Genomic DNA, 17,655 nt, shown 5'->3' with positions numbered 1-17,655 from the left:
CTCATGCAACCATTGCAAATAATTTGAGAAGGAACAATAGTAGGCAATCCATCAACCATATTTTCTTTTTGCATCAATGAAATATAATCAAAATTGAGATGGCCAAGTCTTTCATGCCATATAGTAAAATCAACAGTAGTAACAAAGGAATACTTTGTAGGAGCAAATTCATAGAACTTGAATAAGTTATCAATATCCATTTTAGCAGTAGCAATAACATGATTAGTTTTTGGATCAATGATATAACACATGCCCCTATAAAAGTTAATCTTATAAACTTGACAAAGTTTAGGAACTGAAAGCAAATTTGATTTTAATTCAGGAACATAAAGAACATCATGTAATTTCCCATTAGGGACATTCACATCACCAATAGATTCAACTTTGCAACTATGATTATTAGCTAATTGAACATGAATATTAGAAGTATCAGGATGCAAAGATTCAAAATATTCTTTATGAGAAGTAACATGCTGAGATGCACTAGAATCAATAATCCACTCAAGTGGTTGAAAAACATTATAAGTACATGTAAATGCATGATGAGATGAATTACCATTATTATTACCTTTCTTATAATGAGGTTTATGTTGTTGATTATTTTGATTATTTTGGTTCATGGGCTTTTTACCATTTTGCTTCTTAAAACAATTATTAGTAATATGTCCATCTTTCCCACAATACGTGCAATAGGGTCTTGTATGAGAATTATTCCTTTGATTATTGTACATATTATTTTGACTATTATTATGAAAATTGTTATCATAGGATTTAGAATGAGATTGATAATTAGAAGATTTGTGACTATTATTATGATTATGATTATTATTATTGGATCTAAAATTATTATTATGATTTTGATTTTTAAACATAAAAGCATGTTCACTACTTTTAAGAGTATCAACTTAAATTAATTTAGCTTCCTATTGACGTAATAAAGTATGAAAAATTATCATGTTAATTGAGTAGCTAAACTAGGAATAGAAAGTTGAGCATGAATATTCGTAATAAATTGCTGAAATTGACGAGGAAGACATTTTTTAAGAATAAGATGAATTAAACGTAAATCAACTAGTGTAACTCCTAAACCAATTAATTGACCATTAATTGAATCACTTTAATAAGAACTCATCCATGGTTTTAAAATTTGTATACCTGAGATCTTCGAGTTGATCTTGAAGCTGAATTTTTCGAGATTCATTTGAGCTATCATAAGTTGTTTTTAAAATTTCCCAAGCTTCATACGCTTCCAATTAGAACATACAAATCAGGAACCATTGAAATTTCAATCAAACCAAGTGCTTCCTCATTTTGAGCCATCCACTTGTCTTGGTCGGCTTGAAGAGTAGTTGTAGCAGGCCTGAAATTTTATCAGTAGCAACATCCAAAAGATGCTTGAAACGAAAAATAAAAGAAATATGTGTTTTCCATTAATGATAATTAGAACTATTTAATTTGATTTCCGGAATTAAAGTAGACATGATAGCAAAATAATGGTTAGATTATGAAAAAATTACCCCTTTGATTAAAAAAACGAAAAAATAACCCCCTTGATTAAAAATAAACCAAATTACAATGATAAAATTAAAAAATACAATTAATTTTATTTAAACAAAAGTAATATTTAAAAATATCTATATTTTAAAACTTTAAAAAATAACAAAAAAACTTTATGAATTTTTTTTTATATATATTAAAATATTTCTTTAAAAAAAATTATCAAATTTTAATATGAACTTTTAAAATCTATTAATATAAATTAAAAACTTTATAACTTTAAATTTTTTAATATGAATAAACTTTTATAAACTTTACATTTTAAATATAAACTTTTAAAAAAGTTTCATAAACTTAACTGTATTACGTGAAAGTATACAATTTTTTATATGAAAGGAATAACTTAGCTTTTTTTAAGGATTAAATTTTGGTAGTGAATGCAAACTTTCATACGTTGCAAGAAATGAACAAACCAAAACGTAAAAGATTATTCAAACAACAGAGGCGTTATAAGCTATGCAACGCAGGAGATGATGGAAATACCAAAGGCATTACTAAGAATTGCTATTGCTGTAGAAACAAGTGTTACAAAAAATAGCACAGAGAGCAGAAAACGTTATAGAGCAGGGGTGAAATGAGTATATTTAGTTTTTTTTGCTTCATGGAATAGCGATGCTACTCTACAACAATCGCTCAGGTTACGCAATGATAATAGTTTGCTTTCCTATCAAAGATGTGAAAAAATTCAGAGGAGAGACGTTATGATGAGAAGGATTAGAGGTGAACTTGGTGCAAGAGAAAAAATAGAAATAAAATGATAGAGAAATGAAGAACAAATGTTACAAACAAAAGATAAGATAAATGCAAGGTGAATTAACACAAGGCCTGAATGCAGAGGAATGAAACGTTACAGGTGCAGAGGCAAATCAAAATTTTAAACTACAAATACTAATGAATTGCAATATAGAACTGCAAAGCATAGAGATTCATGCCTTTTACAAATTAGAATCTGCAGGAAATGTTAGACTTTGATATTTTTCGTAAATACAAAAAATAAATGGATTAACAAAATAAAATTTCTATTTATCCAAAAATCTGCAACTTAAATGTTAAAACCTGCAAGCAAATCAGAGAAGCAACTGAATAATGGAAAATGTTTTGGCGGCAAGCCTTCCAAAATTGATAAATATAAATTATAGAATGTAGGAAAAGAGGTTAGAAATGGATTTTTGCGGCAAGCCTTCCAAAACCACAAATTTAAACCAGAAAGAAGAAACTTTGGCGGCAAGCCTTCCAAAGTTTTTTTTAATAAAAAACTAGAATCTAAGAAGATTAAACCTGCATGCAATAAAAAAAAAATTAAAACTAAAACCAAAACCTGCACAATAGAAAATATTAGAGAAAGAACTTCTTCTCCTCTCAAGAATGCCTCCAAGAAGGTGAAATCCATAGAATGGTAACCTTCATCAATCTCAACTTGAAACAAGGATTAGAACTTGCTCTGATACCATAAAAGGAAATACAAGAGCAAGAAAAGAAAAGAAAAATCCAAGTAAGTTTATTGATGAAGTAAATGTTACCAAGAGAAATGAAGAAACCTTAGAGCAATCACCCAAATGTGAAGAAGGAGGCACAAGAAATTTTGAAAGGGGAAAAGAAAAGAAAAACCCCTTGTGTTATTATTAATGAGGCAATGCCTAAAATGTGTGTGTGTGTGTGTGTGTGTGTGTGTGTGTGTGTGTGTGTGAGAGAGAGAGAGAGAGAGAGAGAGAGAGAGAGAGAGAGAGAGAGAGAGAGAATCTCTTTACAATAATGTCATTAAGAAGAAATGAGAGAGAAGACATCTCTTAAATAGAGATTAGGAGAGGAGTTACAAAGTAACTCCCAAATCTATGAATACCACCATTCATAAAATGTGTGTGCCATGTGTCCACATCTTTTTAAGGAGGAAATCTAAAATTCCTTAATAAAAGAAAATAAAAGAAATGACTTGTCCTCACACAAGTACTAGAGGACAAATTACATGTAGGTATTCCAAAGAAATATACTAAACTAAATACAAATAAACCTAAGCCAAGTAAAGATTAAATATTCTTACAAGTTGCTTAGTTATGTTTCATTCACTTGCTTGATGTCTGTTCCTGCAGCCACAATTTGTAACTCTGTGACTGCTCCTGCAGCCATGACAAGGCAAAATAGTTATTTCTGTACAAGTTGAAGAATTGGTATTTTTGAAGAAGTTGAGAAATCCAACTTCTCACAACCCAAGATCACCTGTATGCAAGAAAACCTATCACAAGAGAAGAATGGAGACAAAAAACCCAACAATGGCTCTGAAGAAAGAAATTATCATTCAGAGAGGGAATAAAAAAGAAATACAATCCTTATAAAAGGAGATTGTGCAACCCTAAAAGGTGTGCAACCCTGAATGAGAATGTATTTAATAATTAGAATAATTGTTAAATACATACAATGAATAACTAAGAGAAACTTAAGAAGGAATAAAAGGTGACTTAATTAAACTAATTAAGTGAAATTAACCTTTTACTCTAACACCCCCCTTAAGATGAGCTTAGGGAGAAGCTGCAAACTAAATGCATGAAAGCAAATGCAACTACATGATGAAAGTAAATTTGGGTCCTGACAAAAAAGCCTGATGAGGTACCCAATGACGACCAAATCTCTATAAATCGGAGAAATAGAGAAAACCACATGGGAAAAACTCTCCTCCAAAAAAGAGATGAAAAAAGCATGATAAAAAAAATGAAGGAAGGAGGGCCTCAATGAGAGATCCTGAACTATAGTGAATGCCAAACTGTGTAGTGCCACAAATGTACCTCAAAATACATTTGGCAGCTCGTCAATGGCTCTCATGGGGATCATGGGAGAACCTAGAGACAAGACCAACTACAAAGGAAAGATCTAAGCGTGTATGTGTTAGGTACAACAAACTGCCAACCAACTGCTTGTATAAGGTAGAATCCACGAAAGGTGTAGAACAAGTGGTAGACAAAACAACACCTGACTGAAATGGTGTGGGTACAGGCTTCTAAGAAAGCATGTCAAATATGTGAAGCATATCGAGAGTATACTTCTGCTGAAGTATGTAAATCCCATTAGAAGATTGAATAACCCATAGCCCAAAAAATAGTGCAGAAGTCCAAGATCTGTCATCTTAAACTGCTCCATGAAAGCTCTCTGAATATCCTGAATCAAGGAGGACAAGATACCAATAATGATGAGATCATCAACATATAACACAAAAATAACTATATCATCCCCTTGACGCTGAATATAAACCGTGGGATCAGAATGACAACGTGTGAAGAGTGTGGAAAGCAAGAAAGAGTCCATCTTCTCATACCAGGCATGTGGGGCCTATTTGAGACCATATAATGAATGATAAAGTCTGCAAACCAAAGAAGAATCCTGCACAAATCCCTGAGGCTTCTCCATATAGATCTCCTCATGAAGGTCTCAATGCAAGAAGGCACTATTCACATCCATCTGAAAAATAGTCCATCCTTGTGAAGCAACAAGCAAAATTACAAAGCGAATAGAATTCATCTTGGTGACATGAGCAAAGGTCTTGGAGTAATCAATACCCTCCACCCGATAAAACCCCTTTGCAACAAGACGAGCCTTATACTTATTAATAGAACTATCTACAACATACTTGGTACGATACACCCACTTGCACCGAACCAACTTCTTCCTTTCAGAAGAGTACAAAGATCCCAAGTACAATTCTTCATCAAAGAAGAATACTCCTCATCCATGGCCCTATCCCACTCTAGGTTACCGATCGCCTCTGAAAATTTCTGAGGATCATCCAAAATGGCATGACACAAAATTCTAGAACCAGATGTATGTGCACAAGTATGATGAGAATCAAAAGGATCACCTATCTTAGTTGGACTCTCTCACAGGATCAATGAACAAAGCGTTGGTTGCACAAACATCTAAAGAGAACAAGAAGCACAAACCGAAGCCTAAGAAGGATTCAACTGGCAGTGAGAGTCCCTCCAAGCCACCACTTAAATCTGATTCTAAACTAAAGTCCTATCCCAAATAGGAGAAATCTTCTAAGTTTGGTGAAACAATTAGAGGCTTTGGAGGAAGCCATGCAACACCATCATATTTCTTCTCCTCAAGCCTCCTTCTTCCTCTTCTACAGGGAAAGGACGTGCTCTTTTTGCACGAGCTATTACTTTTGCATCCACTTGGATTATTGATTTAGGGGCTTCTCACCACATGACACACTCTCAACAACTTGTTACCTTACTTGCTCACAGTGATACTTTACAGATTGCAGTTGGTGACAACACAACTCTCAGTTTCAGGTTCAGGTACTATTCCATTGACAGGTGGTTGTATTTAGGATGTTCTTCTATTTCCTGATATTTCGACAAACCTCCTCTCTGTATATCAGATTTGTCATTTTGGCTTTGGTAAAACAGTTGAGTTCTCAGCACATGATGTGGTTATTAGAGATCTCCATGATCGTGATTTGGTTGTGGCTTTGGCAGCGTTGATCCCGATTCTCGGTTATACAAGTTTGATGGCTTTGAGAGTCCAGATGGTTCAGGTGTTTCTCTTGTAGAACATGTCAATTCCATGAGTAGACTTTGGCATGAGCATTTTGGCCATGTCAGTTAAAGATACTTACAACAAATGAGCACATAGGCACTTGTAATTGGGATATCCTGTACTGATGGTGTATGTCGAGGTTGTGCACTTTACAAACATCACCAGGATCCTTTTCCTATAGGAAGAGCCACACGTGCTAAAGAACCCTTGGATTTGGTACATAGTGATCTTATGTCATTTCCGACTCCATCTTTTTCAGGGGCCAAGTATGTGCTCACATTCATTGATAACTTCTCTAGACGTACATGGGCGTACTTTCTTAATTTCAAGTATGATGTCTTTGATTCATTTCGAGTCTTTAAGACATTTGTTGAGAATCAGTCTGGTCTTTCTATCCAGAGGATACACATAGATAATGGGAGAGAGTATGTGAATCAAGATTTTATAGATTTCTGCACCGAGCATGGTTTGCAACATCAATTATCAGCTCCTCACACCCCTCAGCAGAATGGTGTTGCTGAGAGAAAGAACACAACACTACAGGAGATGGTAAATTGTATGCTTCAGTCATGTTCTATGCAGTTTGCTATTTGGGCTGAGGCAGTTAATTGTGCCATTTATATTTAGAATCAGATGCCTCATAAGGCATTGCAACAGATGACTCCTGAGGAGGCTTGGTCCCATATCAAGCCTGATGTTTCATCATTTCAAGTTTTTGGTAGTGAGGCTTGGGCATTTATTCTAGATGCTTAGAAGAAAGTCATGGAGAGGAAGAGCCGACCACTTATATTTGTTAGCTATTGTGAGGATGTTAAGGTGTACAGGTTGTTTGATCTTGATTCCAAAGAGGTCCTGTTTAGGCGGGATGTCCAATTTGATGAGCACCTTCCTTAGATGGATTCTCCATCACCAACTTCTCCCTCATTGCCTCCTCCTCCCTCTTCATCTTGTAAGGATTCCTTATTCCTTGAGGATGATGCAAATGATGGTCCACCACCACCACCACCACCACCACCACCACCACCACCACTAACACCACCACTCATAGCTCAGTCTTTTCCCAAGTGGGCCCGATTTACAGTTGATGTCGTTGGTTCTATGGTAGGTGATCTTGGGTTGTGAGAAATCGGATTTCTCAACTTCTTCATGGCTTTTTTTTTTTTTTTTTGAGTTTTAGGTGTTCTGATTTTCTGAAGTAAATTATAGAAAGTAGAAAATAACACCCCCCCACAAGATGAAAAACCAAACCCCAGTACAATCTGAGAGCCAAAATGAAAAGCAAGAGAAAAAAAATTGTTTCAGATAATATCTTGTGTACCTAGTAAAACTGCTAGAACAATGAACCCCAAATCTGAATAAGGTTGTCCAAGACCTTTTTGATGCCTATTTGTTTTTCGAAAAAGGACTCTGTTTGCCCAAGTTATGGCTCTTGGAGTACATAAAAGAGCTCTGAATTTGATGGCAAAAAATAGATACAAAATAAAAAAATCTTCGAACCTTACTTCTAGATCTGGATAGTTCTCGAAAAGAGCTTTTCAACAATATATGATAAATTGAAAAAGGCCCCCGTTTGCCCAAGTTATGGCCAAAAAACCACCCCCTATCAAAAAGCATGTAAAACAGGGTCTCGTGGAGCTTCGGTGGCCAGTGGGTGATGTAGCTAGTGGCGGTGGCACTCGGGTTGAGCGAAGGTAGCGGATTGGGGTGGTGCACCGACGGTGGTGGTGGTGGTGGTGGGCTAACCACTAGGTGGTAGCGGAAGCCGCTAGCGGCTACCCTGACCGCCAACGACAACAAAGGGAGTCGTTGACCGCATCGACTAAAGTAACTCATGCGACAATAGTGTATAATCGTCGTCTGCTCCAAGCGGATTGTAAGCCATGTTGTCTTGAAAGCCATTAAATTGCAATTTTTTTTCTTTTTTTTGCAATTTTTTGGGAATCGTGCCCAAAAAAGGGTAAAATAAAAAAAATTCTAGAAGCCAAATTTGTCCAAAATGGACAAAATTTATATGAAAATGGGGGGTTTTGGGGTGCTCTGAGCACAACGGTGAGGTATGTTTGAGCCCAAAATACCCCCAAAAAATAAGTACCCCCAAATCCAACAAAAAAAACTCTGAATAATTGAAACCCTCAAAGCTCCAAAAAATTCTTCAACAAATCAAGAACAAGCTGCAATAGACCTGAGCTCTGATACCATGAAAAAGTTGATAAATCCAACTTCTCACAACCCAAGATCACCCGTATGCAAGAAAGCCTATCACAAGAGAAGAATGGAGACAAAAAAACCAACAATGACTCTGAAGAAAGAAATTATCATTCAGAGAGGGAATAAAAAAGAAATACAATAGAATCCTTCTAAAAGGAGATTGTGCAACCCTAAAAGGTGTGCAAACCTAAATGAGATGTATTTAATAATTATAATAATTATTAAATACATACAATGCATAACTAAGAGAAACTTAAGAAGGAATAAAAGGTGACTTAATTAAACTAATAAAGTGAAATTAACCTTTTACTCTAACAATTTTGTTAGTATAAATTAATGTTATCTTTAAAGTCGTGATTTCAAGCAATTTCCTTTTCTGTAAACAGTTGTTTAATCACTTTCAAGCAATATAAAAAGGCATATACTTTTACTTTGCAGTCTCATTTCAAGCAATATACTTTGCAGTCCCATTTCAAGTTACACATCCTCAGATTGACAAATAAATGAGTCAGAAGAATGGAATTCAGATAGCTTCTCAATGGTAACTTGTGTCTCTAGTCCAAATACCTAGCTGTGTGTGATAGCCATTGTTTTGCACCCATACTTCTCCAGGTGGGTATATAACATGAAGGTTATTAACTATTGTCAATAACACAAAGGTTAATTAGTTTCCTTTGAAGGTGATCAATAACACGAACATTATCAACATCGAACTGCTCACTTCAGAGATCAAGTGCCATCAATTAAAGATTTCAACTAGTAAGTTTGAGACACCCATTCTCAATATTTGCCAACTTGATGAAGAACTTACTGGTATCTCCAAAACACTTAGTGATTAGTGAGAATCATGGTCTCTAAAGCCCATCGAATTGGCTCACCATTTTAACTTTGTTGTGTTCATAGGTTTCGTCAATGCATTCACAATATTCTTTAGAGTATCCACCTTTTCTAGATTAACCTTTCCATCTTCCACCATGTCACGAACAAAGTGATACCACACATCAACATGTTTCGTCCTGCCATGAAAAGGGATTTTTTACCAAACAAATGGCACCCTGACTGTCAGAACAAATAGAAATTTGTCCTACATTAAACCCAACATCAGAACACAAACGCTTAAGCAAAACAACCTCTTAATAGGCATGAATTTCTGCCATGTCCTCTGCCTCTATAGTAGATAGAGCGACTACAACTTGCCGCTTGCTCATCCAATTGATTGCACCACCATTCAACATGAATATATATCCACTGGTGGATCTTCTACTATCAATGTCCCTTGCCCAATTAGAATCCACATATCCTTGAATGCTTATAGTCCTCTGCGATCCAACCAAATTTCCATGGTAACACAAAGCATACTAAGAGGTACCTTTCAGGTATCCAAACACTCTCTTCACAACATCCCAATGTGATCTTCTTGGATTTTCCATAAATTGTCTTAGTAATCCCACTACTAGGGCAATGTATGGCCCTATATAGACTATTTCATACAATAGGCTACCAACTGCACTTGCATATGGCACCTTAGCCATGTCCATCTCAGAAGGCGATTTTGGACAATCTTCAACAAAGAGTTTCGTTTCCTGTAATACTGGAACAACTAATTGCTTGCAATCTGATATGTTAAATCTCTCCAGAGCAATACTAATGTACTTGCTCTAACTGATCCAAAGCTTTCTATTATTTCTATCCTTACTGATTTCCATCCCTAGAATATACTTAGCCGTACCTAAATCTTTCATTTCAAACCATGCTGACAACTGATATTTTAAGTCAGAAACCATACTCTTATTATTCCCAATGAACAACATATCATCCATATACATAGCAATGATATGCACACGGTCATTCTCAGTTTTGTAATACACATAATGATCATATTCCGATCTTACAAAACCTAGAGACAACACAAATGTGTCAAACTCCTGGTACCATATTTTAGGTGATTGTTTCAAATCATAGAGAGACTTTTTCAACTTACAAACTAAGGATTTTGTACCTTTTACCACAAAATACTCAGGATGGGACATATAAATGTCTTCCTCCAAATCTCCATGAAGGAACATTGTCTTCACATCCATCTGATCAATCTCAAAGTCATATGTTATTGTAAGTGATAGAAGAAATTTGATAGATGTTAGCTTTGCTCAGGAGAAAATATTTCTCCATAGTCAATTCCCTCAACTTGGGAATAGCCCTTCACAAGCAATCTAGATTTATACTTTTCCATACTGTCATTTAGGTCAATTTTCTTTTTAAATACCTATTTTCAGCCAACAAGTCTTCTACCTTCAGGCAAGGGCACCAAATCCTAGGTTTCATTCTTCTTTAGTGAAGCCATTTCTTTGTTCATGGCCTCCAACTAGCAAGTTGAATCAGGCATTTGTATTGCCTCTTTCACAATCCTAGGTTCATCAGTGTTAGTAACCAAAGCATAGGCACAATTAGTATCCAACAATGAGAAACCATACCTATCAGGGTGTCTTCTCTCCCATGTAGACCTCCTTAATGGCTGAGGTGGAGGTTCTTGTTCTTCTTCTTGACCAAAACTATTAGAGCTGCTTGAGATCTCCTCACTTTCAGGTACACATGAAGTTTGAAGTTTCTCCTTTTCTGGAGTTAGAGGAATTTCAATTTCCACTTCCTATTTATCTTTCTTTGCAGACTGCATATCAACTTAGGTGGTCTTCAGCTCAGGAAAGATTACACTTCTTCTGTACGATACCTTCTAAGTCACCGGATTCCAAAGCTTGTATCCTTTCACTCTCAAGCCATAGCCAATAGAGATACACTTAACAACTTTGTTATCCAACATAGATCTATTTACATTAGGCACATAAGCATATGCCTCATAGCCAAAGACACAAACATATCTCAGAGAGGGCTTCTTACCAAACCATGCTTCCATGGGCATTTTATCCACCAACACTAAAGTGAGAGATCTATTTTGTAAATGACATGTCATAGACACATCCTCAGCCCATAGCTTCTACTCCAGACCAGCACTACTCAACATGCTTCTCACCTTTTCCATCAATGTTCAATTCAACCTTTCAATAACTCCATTTTGTTGTATAGTGTAAGGTGTAGTCTTATGCCTTTTAATTCCACGATCATTGCAAAATTGATCAAATTCTGCTGAACAAAACTCATCTCCATTATCAGTCCTTACGCATTTAATTTTCCTACCAGTCTGATTTTTCAACCAAGCTTTTAAATTCCTTAAACTGACTGAACACTTTTGATTTATTTTTCAAAAAATACACAAATGCCCTTCTCAAATAATCATCTATAAAAGAAACATAATATCTAGAATTCGACAACGAAGGAACATTAATTGGACCAAATACATCAGAGTGTATATAATCTAGCAAACTAGAAGATTTATGAGGACTGGAGTAAATGAGACATGGTGTTTCTTTCCATATATACAATGTTCACAAAATTCAAATTCAAGGTTACAATCATCGAGCCCCTCAACAAGACACTTATTTTTCAGAGCTTTTAAGACCTTCTCTCCTATGTGATCGAGTCTATGTTGCCAAAGCATTGTTTTCTCAGTAGGAAGTTTAACCTCCATTAAACTTGCAATGTTCTTCTTCTAGGTAGCCTTGTCTGACTTTCTAGAGACACTGTTACATTGAACAAACTGTGCATCTAGATTGAATAGAGTACCAATCCTTGCAACCTTATCCAACACTATAAAGCCTCTAGTCATCTTACAACCACCACCTGAGGATAATACTTGTACACTAGCATCATTCAGCTTACTAACAAAAAGAAAATTATGAGCCAGACTTGGTATGCACATTATGCCTTCAATTCCCTTTGTTCTTTCATCAGGAAACTAAATTCTAACTCTTCCTCGACCAACAATTTCAAGAGATGAATCACTAGCCAAGTAAACCTTTCCACCATCATACTTTTCATACTTGGAGAACTATTATTTATGAGATGTCATGTGGAAAGATGCACCAGAGTTGATCAACCAGACATTGCCAGCTGTTTGCATTGCCAAGGTAGCAATGAAGGCATTTGCATCGCTATGAGAAGATTCAGTATTAGAAGAGTTCTTCTTCTTCTTCTTTTTCTCCTCTTTACAATCCTTTTGTATATGGAAAGTCTGTCCACAATTCCATCATTTCACCTTGGACTTCTTCCTAGGAGACTTTGATCTCTCCTTTGATTTTGATTTGGACTTTTTATCCTTCTATTTGCCTTTCTCTTTTGATCTGCCTCGAATAGCAAGGGCCTCGTTGGCCATTTCAGAAGACTTTCTCCATGCATCTTCTAAAAGCAACAAAGCAACCACATTCTTCATTTTGAAGGTGGTCGTTGTACTCCCGATAACCATCACCAGATGGTCACATGTGTCTGATAAGGAACATAACAAAAGCATACAATGGTCCTCATCCTCAATCTTTACTCCCATAAAAGTTAACTATGCGGTGATCATGTTGAAAGCATTTAAATTATCTTCCACATATATCCCTTCTCTCATCTTCAAGGAGTATAACTTCTTCCTTAGGAACAACTTATTTACCAAAGACTTTTCCTTATAAATATCGCCAAGTTTCTTGCATAAATAAGCCATTGTTTTCTCCTCATGAACATTCAATAGAACAAAATCCGAAAGGCATAATCTGATCAACCCTTTGGCCTTCCTATTTGCAAGGTCCTAATCTTCTTGTTTCACGCCTGATGGTTTTGTTCCGGACAATGCAACCCAGAGGTCTCTATCAACCAACGAGTCTCCCATCTTGAGTTTCCATAACTCATAGTTGCCGCCATTGAATTTCTCAATGTCCACTCTTCCTGATGTGCTCGCCATCTCAATCTACCCTGTCCTACCCACAATGATAACACAACTGGCCAGATTTTGATACCACTTGTAAGGAAAGCATGGTGCTGAAAACAACCTTCCTAATGTTAATTTCTTAGAGGAGAAAAGTAGATATGTGTTTCAATTCTAATTACAACAACTTAAGATACACAATACAAGATAAACAAAGCAACATAAAAAACACAATCACAAAGATGTACACCAGATTTCACGTGGGAAAACCCTTACAGGTGAAAAAACCACACACCAAAGCAATCTCTTGTATTAGCATAAAAACTATTTACATACAAGTTTACAAATTTTAAAGCTTTGATTTGGTCTCTATTCAAGTAGCAACAGTTTAGATGATTATGTTCACAATCATCTTTTCAATTCAACATTATAGAGTTACCAATCATCCAACATGACCAACCAACCTTCTCTTCAACCGTTTACTAGACGTTTATATGTCTCTGTTGAAATACAGATCGATTTAGTTACCACATCTCCAACTATTGAACTTCCTCAGATTGTCAATAACACGCCATGTTATCTCCATCGCTTCCTCTAAGTCATTCCAATTTCCACCTATCATCTATACACAACTCAACAAGTCACTTGGCATTTGGTTGTGGTCTCCACCTTTATCGCTTTTGACTCAACTTATCATTGAAGTCACTTTTGACATCGTTGCGGGAAGAGCATGTCTCATGCTACCCTAGGTAGCCTGCACAACACCTCGGGAACCCTTAGATTATCTATGGGGTGGCAGTGAAAACAAGTCTTTTTCTATCCCGCAAGTCCTCTTACTAGACCCTTAGAGTCCTGTGGGGTGGTAGGAGGAACCATCTCTTTTCCCTCCATCTTAACCCCACATGACTCTTGTGTTCTCCAGACAACCCTTGCGGGGTGACGGGAAAGACAAAGTTGTCCAACTTCCACTATCCCGCAAGTCCTCTTACTTGAACCTTAGAGTCCCGCGGGGTGGTGGGAGGGAGTTCAAGTCTCCTTCATCTTGCTATCCCACAACTCTATTTGTCACACCTTTGTCACACTGCAGGGTTTAATGGAAAGTACTTAGTTTTCTTTCCCCACTATCCCGGAGTGTTCTGCACACTGCTTCTCTAGGCGGGTATATAATATGAAGGTTATTAACTGTTGTCAATAACACAAAGGTTATTGAGTTTCTTTTGAAGATGATCAATAACATGAATGCTATCAACACTGAACTGCTCACTTTAGAGATCAAGTGCCATCTATTCGAGATTTCAACCAGTAAGTTTGAGACACCCATTATCAACATTCCTAATTCAAAGGTTTTTCTTTAGTTAATTTGGATCCTTATAACTAGATGCATAGTCGATTTGAAGCTATCACTTCCCCATTAATACCTTTATTACACAAATAACACCATTTTCTAAATGTCCTACCAATTGACCTCAAGTAGACCATTTTTTTTGTCTAACTGACCTCTCACACCTCTTTGGCGTACCCATTGCACACCAACATATGATTGCTAGTGCTACATTTTTTTACTGCTTTAGCTTATATTCTGTATGCACATTTTGTCGTGAGCTTGAATATGATATATCCTACAATGGAAAGAAACACCAAAAAGATAATAAAATTTTTGTAGTCAACTCAATTTGATATTATTTAAGGGGTAAAGATGTTTCATTAAACACGAATATGTGTTACAAGTAATCAACAAGTAAAAATATTTGTTCTGGTCTTCAATAAATAATAAGCTATCCTTATAAATGTATTCCTCATGTGTGGATTTAGATATTTTTTTATACTTAAGTGATTTTCAATAGATGTGTAAGTATTTTTATTGACAATTTTAATAAATTATTTAGTCATCAAAAAATATATAATTATATCACTATTTTATTATACATATAGAATTTGCTATCCAAATTTTAATAATTTTTTTTCTTATGAAAACAAATAATTTGATAGTTTTAGATATTTTTAAAAATTTAAACAAAAATAAAATAAATTATTTATTACAAAAACATCTATTAATTCAAACTAAATAAATGACACAAAGCTAGTTTATTTATCTATCTATCTTCTTATTAGTCCATGCCATAAGGAGGAGACTAATGTTTTTAAATCTTTGTTTGCCATTAATTCTTGCTCTGTAAATCATGCCAAAATATTTTATCCTATGGTTTGCGCATTTCATATTTTCCCAGTGGTTTTTTTCATTTTTCATTTTTCGTTTTCACTCTCTTATAAATTAAGAACAAACAGGAAAAAATTAATGATTTTCTATTCATTTTTACCTTGGCATCATGTAGCACATGGTGTTCCCAAAACAATTCACGTGCCTTGTCTATGCTTCCACATTTTGCATGCATGCATGTTATAGGGTCGACTCCATAATTCCTTCGCTCCCACGAATGTCGCTGGTTTTCCACACTACATTTGAGGAACATGGGCACTTCTGGAGGAGATTTTGAGGTAGGTTTCTTTCAAACCCTACTTTTGTGTTGTTATTGGCTTCCTTTGATTTTTCATTGTCTTTGTGTTGTCTATTAATAGATACAAATAAGCAACACTAGGTTACATTACAAATAATTTCCTTAGATTAAGGTGAATCAAACAAAGATTAGAAATAATTTCCTTAGATTAAGGTGAATCAAACAAAGATATACCAAACTTGTTTTCACAAATATTTGTATCTCTTCTCTTGCTCCAGAATCCTCATAGGTTAACTGAAAGACCTCTCTTGCAGCCCTAAAATCCTTCGAAGCCTTAAGAAACAATTTTGACAGAGGAGCTTCAAACCCTTAGGTGTCCCAAAATGACTTTCCCAATTTTTTTGGAGGAAGGAAACATAAAATTTGTGTCTGATTTGCCTTCAGAACCACACTGAGTTAGCAACACATTTTAGGGTGTATAAACAAATTTTATAGAGGAGCTCCAAACCCATAGGTATCCTAAAATGACTTTCCAATTTTTTTGGAGGAAGGAAACACAAAATTTGTGTATAATTTTCCTTTATAGGCATATAAAATTTGAACACCATAATCGATACAAAACATTTTGCTTTGAATTTACTTTTGTTTACCACTAATCGCACACAGGTGAGGAACAATAAGCTCTAATTATTGTCTTTTTATTAATGCAAAATTGTCTTATAGTTTCTTTTCCCATGTTTTGCTTCTCTGGCTCCTCGTTGTGATAGTTTTGTACAAGTAAAAGGATTCAAGTCAGGGTAGAAAATGAAAATATAATGAAATAGCTCAAAATTTATTCAAAAGGATTTAGAAAGAACAACTATGAAGATAGGAGGCTCCAGATGATAATTGTATTGATATTGGAACATATTCATCTATATTGATATAATAAGTTGTAGTTATCCTGCTAGCAAATATAAATCTGAAAAATTTGTTTGAAGGCTTCTAATGAATGGAAAATCTTTGCCTTCCATTTTAATTTCATTTCACATGATTTTGTGCTCCTTCGGGGATTTTCATGTAATACTTATTGAGAGGTGTCTGCTTACCTGCATTAATTTTTGGTATTAGAATTTAAACTCATATAATAATGCAGTGATTGAGCATGTAATGAGCCACTTCCATGTAGTTATTTTATTCGTGTTTGCATTTAATTGTTACGGTGATTACTATTATTGTTAACCATTGTTGAAAGAAACTATGAGCATCTTGATACAACATTATATTCTTTTGTTTTTAAAGTGCAAATTCACTTGCTTCTTTTTTATTGGCTATGAGAATTTTTTATTTGACTATGAGAAGCTCCTATTACATTTGTTAGCAAATGACGTATTTTCTTTGCCACTCCCTCCTTTTTCATTTCCTGTACCAAATTTGATTGGAAATGTTCATAAGTTGTAGAAAAGTTCAATATCTGTAAAGGGCAACTTTGTTGAGTTTAAGCTAATGCTTGCCAACAAAATAATGGACATTTTGAAAAGACACTAGTGATGGCTAGGAAGCTAATATCATTCCACATTCTTCTTCCATGGAAATAGTGGAATCCTTCTCAATCCATCAAGTGCTCTTGTCATATGGCTAGTATTTGCAAATTAACATAAATAAATTTAGACACACATTCGAAGTAGAATAGCAATATTGATTTGTAAAACATTGGATGATTTAGAGAATTATTTGCAATACTAAATTTTTACATTAGTTTTTTAATTGTGTATGGAAATGTTAAGTAAGGTCAATTACGATTATATTTATGGTGTAATTAAAATTATAGTATAAATTTACGATTAAATTTTTCTTGTTAGTTATATGTACATTTTTAACTTTTTATGATGATTTTTTGTCTAAGGGATTATTTGTATCATATAGATTTATATTTCTTTAAAAATATTTTTCAAATCATTTATGTACTAAATACAAGCTTCTATATTTTTTTTGACATTTTTTCAGATAGATTATATGTATCATGTATGTTTTTATAATTTGCATACATGTTTACCATAACCATTGTAGTATAACTAATCATCAATTTATTCTATCCAAACATAATTTAGATGTAAAATTCCTCAGTTG

The 17,655-nt window shown here is 34.9% G+C and overlaps 1 long non-coding RNA gene across 1 annotated transcript in view; it reads left to right on the top strand.

Moving 5' to 3' along the window:
- Positions 1-15,306: 15,306 nt before the first annotated feature.
- LOC131070939 (uncharacterized) overlaps positions 15,307-17,655 on the top strand; it is a 48,693-nt gene continuing 46,344 nt past the window's right edge. The window contains exon 1 of the long non-coding RNA XR_009112435.2: positions 15,307-15,586. This is a non-coding gene — a long non-coding RNA (uncharacterized LOC131070939). The remainder of the gene's footprint in view (positions 15,587-17,655) is intronic.

The sequence above is a fragment of the Cryptomeria japonica genome, chromosome 1 (genome assembly GCF_030272615.1).
Source record: "Cryptomeria japonica chromosome 1, Sugi_1.0, whole genome shotgun sequence".
Classification (NCBI taxonomy): domain Eukaryota; kingdom Viridiplantae; phylum Streptophyta; class Pinopsida; order Cupressales; family Cupressaceae; genus Cryptomeria; species Cryptomeria japonica.
This window is presented reverse-complemented; position numbering and strand designations above follow the sequence as displayed.